Below are 12,500 nucleotides of genomic sequence, written 5' to 3'. Positions count from 1 at the left end.
TGTACATGTTACTGCTTGGCACTGAGACAAAGACAGTGAAAACTATAATGTACATGTTACTGCTTGGCACTGAGACAAAGACAGTGAAAACTATAATGTACATGTTACTGCTTGGCAAAGACTGAAAACTATAATGTACATGTTACTGCTTGACTGAGACAAAGACAGTGAAAACTATAATGTACATGTTACTGCTTGACTGTTCTCTGACGTTTCACCACCTTCTCACTGAGTCAACTAACCCACCCATTAACCTCACTTTAGTCTTGACATGTGAAAGATTACCAAGCCGACAGCTGACCCACACACCCAGGACACATCCCAAATTGCACCCTATTCCCTATATAGCGCACTACTTTTGACCAAAGTAAGTAATAGTGTGCCTTTCGGAACGCAGCACGAATCCACATCTGATCTAAACCACCTAGGCAGGTCTGGCCAGTCATTAAAAGGACAACTCTGCAACTTTAGAACCAGTTATGCTGTTCGGATACATCCACTACTGTAAGATTTGATCCACATTTGATGTTTCATCGTTTGTTAGCCATTCTGCACGATTCCTTGTTTTTGTCATTTTTTGAAAGATCAAGACACATGGTTCATCATATTGGACCTCCCTCCTTACCATATGTTTCTCTGCTCGTCTTTGTCTAATAACACCTGGAAGTATTTTAAAATAGACGCTCAACAACCTACACTCTTAGAAAAAAGGGGTTCCTAAAAGGGTTCTTTAGTGACCCCATAGGAGAACCTTTTTTTGGTTCCAGGTAAGAACCCTTTTGGGTTCCATGTAGAACTCTTTCCACGGAAGATTCTATATGGAACCCAAAAAGAGTTCTACCTGGAACCAAAAAAAGGTTCTCCTATGGGGTCACTAAAGAACCCTTTTAGGAACCCCTTTTTCTAAGAGTGTAGGTTGTTGAGCGTCTATTTTAAAATACTTCCAGGTGTTATTAGACAAAGACGAGCAGAGCAACATATGGTTGGGAGGGAGGTCCAATATGATGAACCATGTGTCTGTGACCAATAACATTTGATTTGATGGATGATCAGACAACTACAGACGGGTCATATCGGTCGCTGTAAATCATTTCCTGTAGTCGTCATCTCTTCTCTGTGACGTTGTCATCCTACTCGACAACGTCACAGAGAAGCACTTTCCGGTCTTGCTCACCACTAAACTAAATCGACAGACATGAAATCATTAAATTACACTAAAACCTGTGTAGGTCACCAAATACTTGGCAATACCAAGCCACGTGTTAAAAGTGGCATAGTTGTCCTTTAATGTACAGTAAACGTGCTCTGCTGTTAAGCTACCACAGCCACCACATGGTAATGGACGTCCTGAACTTAACCTGTTCCATCCTACATACACTCTGCATCCCCAATGACAACCTACACCAAGTGTGCAAAACATTAGGAACACCTTCCTAGTATTGAGTTGCATCCCCTTTTGCCATCAGAACAAGAGCCTCAATGATTCGGGGCACGGGACTCTACAAGGTGTCGAAAGCACTCCATGTTGACGCCAATGCTTCCCACAGTTGTGTCAAGCGGCCTGGATGTCATTTGGGTGGTGGCCCATTCTTGATAGAGAAAGGAAACTGTTGAGTATGATAAGCGTTGCAGTTCTTGACGTGCCTGGTACCTACTACCACTCCCTGTTCAAAGGAACTTTAATCTTTCGTCTTGCCCTTTCACCCTCTGAATGACACACAATCCATGTCTCAAGTATCTTAAAAACCCTTCTTTAACCCGTCTCCTCCCCTTCACCTACACTGATTGAAGTGGATTAAACATAGTGACATCAATAAGGGATCATATCTTTCACCTGGATTCACCTGGTCAGTCTGTCATGGAAAGAGCAGGTGTTCCTAATGTTTTGGCCACTCGGGTGTATTCCTATCTAGGGCCCTTAGAGCTCTGGTCAGAAGTAGTGCACTGTGTAGGGGATAGGGTGCTGTTTAGGGTGCCAACACGGTCTCCTGTGACTGGCAGACTGTCAGCTTTAGTCCTGCTAGCCCAACTGGCTCTGGTCCAATCACTGCAGATCAGCAGTGTGTGGGAGGATTCATACTAGCATTAGTTTGTATTAAAAGCCTTCGCATTGTTTCTTTATGATTTCTTGAACCGTGTTTGTAAGAAGTTTCAAACCTGTTGTTCAAAATGAACGCAGTTGTTCATCTTTGAGTTTATGATGATAATAATTCACAAAGATAGACTTAAGTCTCAAGTTATTTCTAAGAATCAGTAACACAGAATATATAAATCATTATCGACTTAGACCGACGGTTAGGAAAACAAAACGTGTGCCGTATATATTAAAAAGGGAAAACGAGTGCCTGAATCACGTCACGGTCTGAGCTCCATCCTTCAAAACAATTATTTGTATTTCTTATCAACAGAACACTAAGTAGAAGCAGCGTTTGACCCGGCTGGTACCAAGATAGAAAACTAAAATCAGGGCACAGCAGGATTACACTACTGAATGGTCCACAGAAAAGCCTGTCCACATTCAATTCCCCTCCATTCTGTTCCGTTCTGTTCAATACACTGTATTGACCCCAAGCGGGCAGTTAGACAGCCGTGGCCATGAGACAACACATAACAGGATACATGAATACAGGACAACGCCGGGGACAGGAGTCCTGATCGCTGTAGGCAGAGGGGCTCTTACACTGTGGGATGTTATGTATACACTGTAGACTTCCCCCGTGTCCAATCACCACTGTAGACTTCCCCCGTGTCTAATCACCACTGTAGACTTCCCCCGTGTCTAATCACCACTGTAGACTTCCCCCGTGTCCAATCACCACTGTAGACTTCCCCCGTGTCCAATCACCACTGTAGACTTCCCCGTGTCCCATCACCACTGTAGACTTCCCCGTGTCCCATCACCACTGTAGACTTCCCCCGTGTCCCATCACCACTGTAGACTTCCCCCGTGTCCCATCACCACTGTAGACTTCCCCCGTGTCCCATCACCACTGTAGACTTCCCCGTGTCCCATCACCACTGTAGACTTCCCCGTGTCCCATCACCACTGTAGACTTCCCCGTGTCCCATCACCACTGTAGACTTCCCCGTGTCCCATCACCACTGTAGACTTCCCCGTGTCCCATCACCACTGTAGACTTCCCGTGTCCCAATCACCACTGTAGACTTCCCCGTGTCCCATCACCACTGTAGACTTCCCCGTGTCCAATCACCACTGTAGACTTCCCGTGTCCAATCACCACTGTAGACTTCCCCGTGTCCAATCACCACTGTAGACTTCCCCGTGTCCAATCACCACTGTAGACTTCCCGTGTCCAATCACCACTGTAGACTTCCCCGTGTCCAATCACCACTGTAGACTTCCCGTGTCCAATCACCACTGTAGACTTCCCCCAATCACCACTGTGTCCAATCACCACTGTAGACTTCCCCGTGTCCAATCACCACTGTAGACTTCCCCGTGTCCAATCACCACTGTAGACTTCCCCGTGTCCAATCACCACCTTCCCCGTGTCCAATCACCACTGTAGACTTCCCGTGTCCAATCACCACTGTAGACTTCCCGTGTCCAATCACCACTGTAGACTTCCCGTGTCCAATCACCACTGTAGACTTCCCCGTGTCCAATCACCACTGTAGACTTCCCGTGTCCAATCACCACTGTAGACTTCCCGTGTCCAATCACCACTGTAGACTTCCCCGTGTCCAATCACCACTGTAGACTTCCCGTGTCCAATCACCACTGTGTCCAATCACCACTGTAGACTTCCCGTGTCCAATCACCACTGTAGACTTCCCGTGTCCAATCACCACTGTAGACTTCCCCGTGTCCAATCACCACTGTAGACTTCCCGTGTCCAATCACCACTGTAATCACCACTTCCCCCCGTGTCCAATCACCACTGTAGACTTCCCGTGTCCAATCACCACTGTAGACTTCCCCCGTCCAATCACCACTGTAGACTTCCCCCGTGTCCAATCACCACTGTAGACTTCCCCGTGTCCAATCACCACTGTAGACTTCCCCGTGTCCAATCACCACTGTAGACTTCCCCGTGTCCAATCACCACTGTAGACTTCCCCGTGTCCAATCACCACTGTAGACTTCCCCGTGTCCAATCACCACTGTAGACTTCCCCGTGTCCAATCACCACTGTAGACTTCCCCGTGTCCAATCACCACTGTAGACTTCCCCGTGTCCAATCACCACTGTAGACTTCCCCGTGTCCAATCACCACTGTAGACTTCCCCGTGTCCAATCACCACTGTAGACTTCCCCGTGTCCAATCACCACTCCCCGTGTCCAATCACCACTGTAGACTTCCCCGTGTCCAATCACCACTGTAGACTTCCCGTTCCCCGTGTCCAATCACCACTGTAGACTTCCCCGTGTCCCATCACCACTGTAGACTTCCCCGTGTCCCATCACCACTGTAGACTTCCCCGTGTCCAATCACCACTGTAGACTTCCCCGTGTCCAATCACCACTGTAGACTTCCCCGTGTCCAATCACCACTGTAGACTTCCCCGTGTCCAATCACCACTGTAGACTTCCCCGTGTCCAATCACCACTGTAGACTTCCCGTGTCCAATCACCACTGTGACTTCCCAATCACCACTGTAGACTTCCCCGTGTCCAATCACCACTGTAGACTTCCCGTGTCCAATCACCACTGTAGACTTCCCGTGTCCAATCACCACTGTAGACTTCCCGTGTCCAATCACCACTGTAGACTTCCCCGTGTCCAATCACCACTGTAGACTTCCCCGTGTCCAATCACCACTGTAGACTTCCCGTGTCCAATCACCACTGTAGACTTCCCGTGTCCAATCACCACTGTAGACTTCCCGTGTCCAATCACCACTGTAGACTTCCCGTGTCCAATCACCACTGTAGACTTCCCCGTGTCCAATCACCACTGTAGACTTCCCGTGTCCAATCACCACTGTAGACTTCCCCGTGTCCAATCACCACTGTAGACTTCCCGTGTCCAATCACCACTGAGACTTCCCGTGTCCAATCACCACTGTAGACTTCCCGTGTCCAATCACCACTGTAGACTTCCCCCAATCACCACTGTAGACTTCCCGTGTCCAATCACCACTGTAGACTTCCCGTGTCCAATCACCACTGTAGACTTCCCCGTGTCCAATCACCACTGTAGACTTCCCGTGTCCAATCACCACTGTAGACTTCCCGTGTCCAATCACCACTGTAGACTTCCCGTGTCCAATCACCACTGTAGACTTCCCCGTGTCCAATCACCACTGTAGACTTCCCGTGTCCAATCACCACTGTAGACTTCCGTGTCCAATCACCACTGTAGACTTCCGTGTCCAATCACCACTGTAGACTTCCCCGTGTCCAATCACCACTGTAGACTTCCCCGTGTCCAATCACCACTGTAGACTTCCCCGTGTCCAATCACCACTGTAGACTTCCGTGTCCAATCACCACTGTAGACTTCCCCGTGTCCAATCACCACTGTAGACTTCCCCGTGTCCAATCACCACTGTAGACTTCCCCGTGTCCAATCACCACTGTAGACTTCCCCGTGTCCAATCACCACTGTAGACTTCCCCGTGTCCAATCACCACTGTAGACTTCCCCCGTGTCCAATCACCACTGTAGACTTCCCCCGTGTCCAATCACCACTGTAGACTTCCCCCGTGTCCAATCACCACTGTAGACTTCCCCGTGTCCAATCACCACTGTAGACTTCCCCGTGTCCAATCACCACTGTAGACTTCCCCGTGTCCAATCACCACTGTAGACTTCCCCGTGTCCAATCACCACTGTAGACTTCCCCGTGTCCAATCACCACTGTAGACTTCCCCGTGTCCAATCACCACTGTAGACTTCCCCGTGTCCAATCACCACTGTAGACTTCCCCGTGTCCAATCACCACTGTAGACTTCCCCGTGTCCAATCACCACTGTAGACTTCCCCGTGTCCAATCACCACTGTAGACTTCCCCCAATCACCACTGTTCCCGTGTCCAATCACCACTGTAGTTCCCGTGTCCAATCACCACTGTAGACTTCCCCGTGTCCAATCACCACTGTAGACTTCCCCGAATCACCACTTCTTCCCGTGTCCAATCACCACTGTAGACTTCCCCGTGTCCAATCACCACTGTAGACTTCCCGTGTCCAATCACCACTGTAGACTTCCCCGTGTCCCATCACCACTGTAGACTTCCCCGTGTCCCATCACCACTGTAGACTTCCCCGTGTCCCATCACCACTGTAGACTTCCCCGTGTCCCATCATCACCACTGTAGACTTCCCCGTGTCCAATCACCACTGTAGACTTCCCCGTGTCCCATCACCACTGTGTTCCCCGTGTCCCATCACCACTGTAGACTTCCCCGTGTCCAATCACCACTGTAGACTTCCCGTGTCCAATCACCACTGTAGACTTCCCCGTGTCCAATCACCACTGTAGACTTCCCCGTGTCCAATCACCACTGTAGACTTCCCCGTGTCCAATCACCACTGTAGACTTCCCGTGTCCAATCACCACTGTAGACTTCCCCGTGTCCAATCACCACTGTAGACTTCCCCGTGTCCAATCACCACTGTAGACTTCCCCGTGTCCAATCACCACTGTAGACTTCCCCGTGTCCAATCACCACTGTAGACTTCCCCGTGTCCAATCACCACTGTAGACTTCCCCGTGTCCAATCACCACTGTAGACTTCCCCGTGTCCAATCACCACTGTAGACTTCCCGTGTCCAATCACCACTGTAGACTTCCCGTGTCCAATCACCACTGTAGACTTCCCGTGTCCAATCACCACTGTAGACTTCCCGTGTCCAATCACCACTGTAGACTTCCCGTGTCCAATCACCACTGTAGACTTCCCCGTGTCCAATCACCACTGTAGACTTCCCCCAATCACCACTGTAGACTTCCCCGTGTCCAATCACCACTGTAGACTTCCCCCGTGTCCAATCACCACTGTAGACTTCCCGTGTCCAATCACCACTGTAGACTTCCCCCGTGTCCAATCACCACTGTAGACTTCCCCCGTGTCCAATCACCACTGTAGACTTCCCCGTGTCTAATCACCACTGTAGACTTCCCCGTGTCTAATCACCACTGTAGACGTCACAACTCCTTCAAATGCCAGAAGAGGATGGGCCACCCCACATATGCTCTCTCTAATTCTCTCTTTCTTTCTCTCTCTCGGAGGACCTGAGCCCTAGGACCGTGCCCCAGGACTACCTGACATGATGACTCCTTGCTGTCCCCGGTCCACCAGACTGTGCTGCTGCTCCAGTTTCAACTGTTCTGCCTTGTTATTATTTGACCATGCTGGTCATTTATGAACATTTGAACATCTTGGCCATGTTCTGTTATAATCTCCACCAGACACAGCCAGAAGAGGACTGGCCACCCCACATAGCCCGGTTCCTCTCTAGGTTTCTTCCTAGGTTTTGACCTTTCTAGGGAGTTTTTCCGAGCCACCGTGCTTCTACACCTGCATTGCTTGCTGTTTGGGGTTTTAGGCTGGGTTTCTGTACAGCACTTTGAGATATCAGCTGATGTACGAAGGGCTATATAAATACATTTGATTTGATTTGAAATGAGACAAGTGGAAGCATTATGGTTGAACTGCTTGGGAAGGAGGAACGAGGACGCAGTCGCCACCATTAACACCACACAGGTCTGGGTTCAGGGCCGAGGCCACCCTGCTCGTTGTGAGAAGGAAAGGTTCGCTTTGTTGATTCTCTAAAAAAAAGGGTTCCTTCATCCCCCTCTAAACACTACAGGCCCAGACAACCAGGAACTGGAGTTTATCTTCACTCTGGTTGGTCAGGCAGGAGGACAATAGTCAAACCATGAGGTTAAATATCGCCTTGAGATTGTCCCTGTTGACTCCCCCCCCCCCCGTTGTTTCGAGACTGTGCACAACCATACAACAGCTCTTCCTGTACTGGGAACTTGGCCTGGGATTCCAGGACACACACAGGTAGTTTGTTTGTAGCTGTGCTTGTTTGAGTCTCTAGTCTGATGAGGTGTAGCCTGCATACTTCCACTAAACCAGGCTGTGTGTCCCTCCACCATGGTGACTACATAAATACACCCTAACACTGGCCCTGCCTGTCTTCCTGTTACCACACACACACACACACACACACACACACACACACACCTCAGGGGGAGGCTGGCTCAACCACCACAGGGGCTGGAGCAGGAGCTGGCACAAAGAAGGTTGCTGTGGAGCTGGCAGATCGCTACAACACAAGACACAGTCACAGAGTATTACCGAACTAGAGAGGCACTAGACCTACATTCTGCAGGCGTGTAAAACTACAATAACAAGTGTAATTTACAACATAATGGTGGACGTCATGATGTCCTAGTGAAATTCAATCTGAATTGAAAATGTAATGAAAGCACAGCACCATCATAAGGAGAGGGGGCAAGGAGGCCAGCCCGAGCAGAGGGGGCAAGGAGGCCAGCCCGAGCAGAGGGGGCAAGGAGGCCAGCCCGAGGGGGCAGGGAGGCCAGCCCGAGGGGGCAGGGAGGCCAGCCCGAGGGGGCAGGGAGGCCAGCCCGGGAGGAGAGGGGGCAGGGAGGCCAGCCCGAGGGGGCAGGGAGGCCAGCCCGAGGGGGCAGGGAGGCCAGCCCGAGGGGGCAGGGAGGCCAGGCCGAGGGGGCAGGGAGGCCAGCCCGAGGGGGCAGGGAGGCCAGCCCGAGGGGGCAGGGAGGCCAGCCCGAGGGGCAGAGGGGGGGCAGGGAGGCCAGCCCGAGGGGCAGGGAGGGGGGGGGCAGGGAGGCCAGCCCGAGGAGGGGGCAGGGAGGCCAGCCCGAGGGGCAGGGAGGGCCCGAGGGGGCAGGGAGGCCAGCCCGAGGGGGGGGGCAGGGAGGCCAGCCCGGGGGCAGGGAGGCCAGCCCGAGGGGCAGGGAGGCCAGGGCAGGGAGGCCAGCCCGAGGGGGCAGGGAGGCCAGCCCGAGGGGGCAGGGAGGCCAGCCCGAGGGGGGCAGGAGGCCAGCCCGAGGGGGGAGGCCAGCCCGAGGGGGCCAGGGGGAGGCCAGCCCGAGGGAGGCAGAGGGGGCAGGGAGGCCAGCCCGAGGGGGGCAGGGAGGCCAGCCCGAGCAGAGGGGGCAGGGAGGCCAGCCCGAGCAGAGGGGGCAGGGAGGCCAGCCCGAGCAGACAGGGGGGCAGGGAGGCCAGCCCGAGCAGAGGAGGGGGCAGGGAGGCCAGCCCGAGCAGACAGGGGGGCAGGGAGGCCAGCCCGAGACAGAGGGGGCAGGGAGGCCAGCCCGAGCAGACAGAGGGGGCAGGGAGGCCAGCCCGAGCAGACAGAGGGGGCAGGGAGGCCAGCCCGAGCAGACAGAGGGGGCAGGGAGGCCAGCCCGAGCAGACAGAGGGGGCAGGGAGGCCAGCCCGAGCAGAGGGGGGCAGGGAGGCCAGCCCGAGCAGACAGGGGGGCAGGGAGGCCAGCCCGAGCAGAGGGGGCAGGGAGGCCAGCCCGAGCAGAGGGGGCAGGGAGGCCAGCCCGAGCAGAGGGGGCAGGGAGGCCAGCCCGAGCAGAGGGGGCAGGGAGGCCAGCCCGAGGAGGGGGCAGGGAGGCCAGCCCGAGGAGAGGGGGCAGGGAGGCCAGCCCGAGGAGAGGGGGCAGGGAGGCCAGCCCGAGGAGAGGGGGCAGGGAGGCCAGCCCGAGGAGAGGGGGCAGGGAGGCCAGCCCGAGGAGAGGGGGCAGGGAGGCCAGCCCGAGGAGAGGGGGCAGGGAGGCCAGCCCGAGGAGAGGGGGCAGGGAGGCCAGCCCGAGGAGAGGGGGCAGGGAGGCCAGCCCGAGGAGAGGGGGCAGGGAGGCCAGCCCGAGGAGAGGGGGCAGGGAGGCCAGCCCGAGGAGAGGGGGCAGGGAGGCCAGCCCGAGGAGAGGGGGCAGGGAGGCCAGCCCGAGGAGAGGGGGCAGGGAGGCCAGCCCGAGGAGAGGGGGCAGGGAGGCCAGCCCGAGGAGAGGGGGCAGGGAGGCCAGCCCGAGGAGAGGGGGCAGGGAGGCCAGCCCGAGGAGAGGGGGCAGGGAGGCCAGCCCGAGGAGAGGGGGCAGGGAGGCCAGCCCGAGGAGAGGGGGCAGGGAGGCCAGCCCGAGGAGAGGGGGCAGGGAGGCCAGCCCGAGGAGAGGGGGCAGGGAGGCCAGCCCGAGGAGAGGGGGCAGGGAGGCCAGCCCGAGCAGAGGGGGCAGGGAGGCCAGCCCGAGGAGAGGGGGCAGGGAGGCCAGCCCGAGCAGAGGGGGCAGGGAGGCCAGCCCGAGCAGAGGGGGCAGGGAGGCCAGCCCGAGCAGAGGGGGCAGGGAGGCCAGCCCGAGCAGAGGGGGCAGGGAGGCCAGCCCGAGCAGAGGGGGCAGGGAGGCCAGCCCGAGCAGACAGAGGGGGCAGGGAGGCCAGCCCGAGCAGAGGGGGGCAGGGAGGCCAGCCCGAGCAGACAGAGGGGGCAGGGAGGCCAGCCCGAGCAGACAGAGGGGGCAGGGAGGCCAGCCCGAGCAGAGGGGGCAGGGAGGCCAGCCCGAGCAGACAGAGGGGGCAGGGAGGCCAGCCCGAGCAGACAGAGGGGGCAGGGAGGCCAGCCCGAGCAGAGGGGGCAGGGAGGCCAGCCCGAGGAGAGGGGGCAGGGAGGCCAGCCCGAGGAGACAGGAGAGGGGCTAGCCTTAAATAAAGAAAAAACTAAGAGAGAGACACTTGCATTCTTACTGCGTAGTAAGTTAGGTAGTAGCAGCCAATACAAGATGCCTGAGGGTGAATTTCAACATACTGTCTCTGTCATGAGTAGAGTATTTAAGTTGTCAGTTAACACACTTTTGCTCTTTTGCACCCCAGTATCTCTACTTGCACATCTATCACTCCAGTGTTAATTGCTAAATTGTAATTATTTTGCCTCTAAACCCTATTTATTGCCTTACCTCCCTAACCTTACTACATTTGCACACACTGTATATAGACTGTTTATATTGTGTTATTGACTGTATGTTTGTTTATTCCATGTGTAACTCTGTGTTGTTGTTTGTGTCGCACTGCTTTGCTTTACCTTGGCCAGGTCGCAGTTGTAAATGAGAACTTGTTCTCAACTGGTCTACCTGGTCACACACACACACACACACAACAAAGAGACCAGGGAAGGTCCATTCCATAGAAACCCCCCTGAATGAATTACATTTGATACGGTCCAACTGCAAATTGCATATCAAATCAAACAGCATGTTGCTATGCTGCTAGAATGTTCTGTCTGCTAATGTCCTGGAGTCTGGTCTAGCAGTAATGCAGCCAACTCATCCCCCTTGCTAATGTCCTGGAGTCTGGTCTAGCAGTAATGCAGCCAACTCATCCCCCTTGCTAATGTCCTGGAGTCTGGTCTAGCAGTAATGCAGTCATCCCCCTTGCTAATGTCCTGGAGTCTGGTCTAGCAGTGTGCAATAACGCCTACTACTCATCCCCCTTGTTAATGTCTGGAGTCTGGTCAGCAAAACTGCAGACTTTATCCCCTTGTTAATGTCCTGGAGTCTGGTCAGAGAGACAGTAATGCAGCCAACTCACCCCTTGCTAATGTCCTGGAGTCCGGTCTAGCAGTAATGCAGACCACTCACCCCTTGAAATGTCCTGGAGTCTGGTCTAGAGTGATGAGACCACTACCCCCTTGCTAATGTCCTGAGTCCGGTCTAGCAAATGCAGACCACTCACCCCCTTGCTAATGTCCTGGAGTCTGGTCTAGCAGTAATGCAGCCAACTCAAACAGTCTGGTCTGGCAGTAATGCAGCCAACTCAGAATGTTGGAGTCTGGTCTGGCAGTAATGCAGCCAACTCATCCCCCTTGCTAATGTCCTGGAGTCTGGTCTGGCAGTAATGCAGCCAACTCATCCCCCTTGCTAATGTCCTGGAGTCTGGTCTGGCAGTAATGCAGCCAACTTCAGACCACTCATCCCCTTGGCGACTGGGGTTTGATTTAGTGATATTATTCATTTGATGAAATATTATATCTAATTGTTTTGATAATAATCGCACTATTATTTTTGTGCTAGTTGTCTGTACCTGCACCAAAACTACAGTATTTATCCTTCATAGCTAGTTGTCTGTACCAGACAAAGACAGAGAGACAGACAGAGAGAGAGACAGACAGACAGAGAGAGACAGAGAGAGACAGAGAGAGACAGAGAGAGACAGACAGAGAGAGACAGAGAGAGACAGAGAGAGACAGAGAGAGACAGAGAGAGACAGAGAGACAGAGAGATGACTGTAGCTGGCAGAGTGGCTGAACGAGATCTATCTGGTTGAGGAGGGGGTTTCTATGGAAACTATTAGACTCTAACCACTCTCGCCTGCTTGCTGAACAACACCATGTACTAGACTGGTAACAACAACACAAACAGGATGCCTACACCCTAAAAATAATACTGTTCAGAACATATTTAATTGATTGTATATAACAAGTAAGAACTCGCTGTAATGAGAAAGCTTTTTACTTGGTTTTTCCCCCTGGATAACATTTCTC

General features: G+C 53.7%; 1 protein-coding gene across 3 annotated transcripts in view; it reads right to left on the bottom strand.

Moving 5' to 3' along the window:
* The window catches only part of LOC124020723 (DEP domain-containing mTOR-interacting protein-like), an 82,554-nt gene that overhangs the window by 58,084 nt on the left and 11,970 nt on the right, over positions 1–12,500 (bottom strand). The window lies entirely within an intron of this gene.

Source organism: Oncorhynchus gorbuscha, unplaced genomic scaffold (genome assembly GCF_021184085.1).
Source record: "Oncorhynchus gorbuscha isolate QuinsamMale2020 ecotype Even-year unplaced genomic scaffold, OgorEven_v1.0 Un_scaffold_889, whole genome shotgun sequence".
Taxonomy (NCBI): domain Eukaryota; kingdom Metazoa; phylum Chordata; class Actinopteri; order Salmoniformes; family Salmonidae; genus Oncorhynchus; species Oncorhynchus gorbuscha.
Note: the sequence above shows the minus strand (reverse complement) of the source record. Positions and strands in the feature narration are given on the sequence as shown.